The sequence below is a fragment of the Penaeus monodon genome, chromosome 32 (genome assembly GCF_015228065.2).
Source record: "Penaeus monodon isolate SGIC_2016 chromosome 32, NSTDA_Pmon_1, whole genome shotgun sequence".
Taxonomy (NCBI): Eukaryota; Metazoa; Arthropoda; class Malacostraca; order Decapoda; family Penaeidae; genus Penaeus; species Penaeus monodon.
The window spans coordinates 35,192,109-35,192,516 of NC_051417.1; the positions used below are offsets into that span (position 1 = coordinate 35,192,109).

Genomic DNA, 408 nt, shown 5'->3' on the forward strand with positions numbered 1-408 from the left:
GGGGGGAGGATCTTACTCTTGGAAAGGATATGGAGGTCTAGGGATAATGGCGAGGGTGGAAAGAGTCGGCCCGAAGGAGGGAATTTCGCCTGAAAGTCGGCAACCTCCCGAGTTGATTGGCTCGGCCAGGCTGTGATGACGTCACACAAGCGGCTTTCATTTTAGCTGCTGGTGTGTGTGAGAGAGAGAGATACGTGATGGGTTGCAGGGAGCTTACTTTTGCTTTGTATATATCTTTATATACCTATTATAAAAACCTCTCTGTGTGTGTCTCTATCTCGCTCGCTGCACTTTATTATCATCATGGCGACGATTTGCCCTTTTCTGGCTTAATGCTCGTTGTAATATTATTGTTCAGTCCGAGCTTTGGAAATCCCCCTCCTTCAAGGCCGGCGCCACACCCTTGTC

At 48.8% G+C, this 408-nt stretch overlaps 1 protein-coding gene across 1 annotated transcript in view; it reads left to right on the forward strand.

The window, feature by feature from the left end:
- LOC119593839 (DNA-binding protein D-ETS-4-like) overlaps positions 1-408 on the forward strand; it is a gene marked incomplete in the record, with an annotated part of 11,206 nt that overhangs the window by 7,629 nt on the left and 3,169 nt on the right.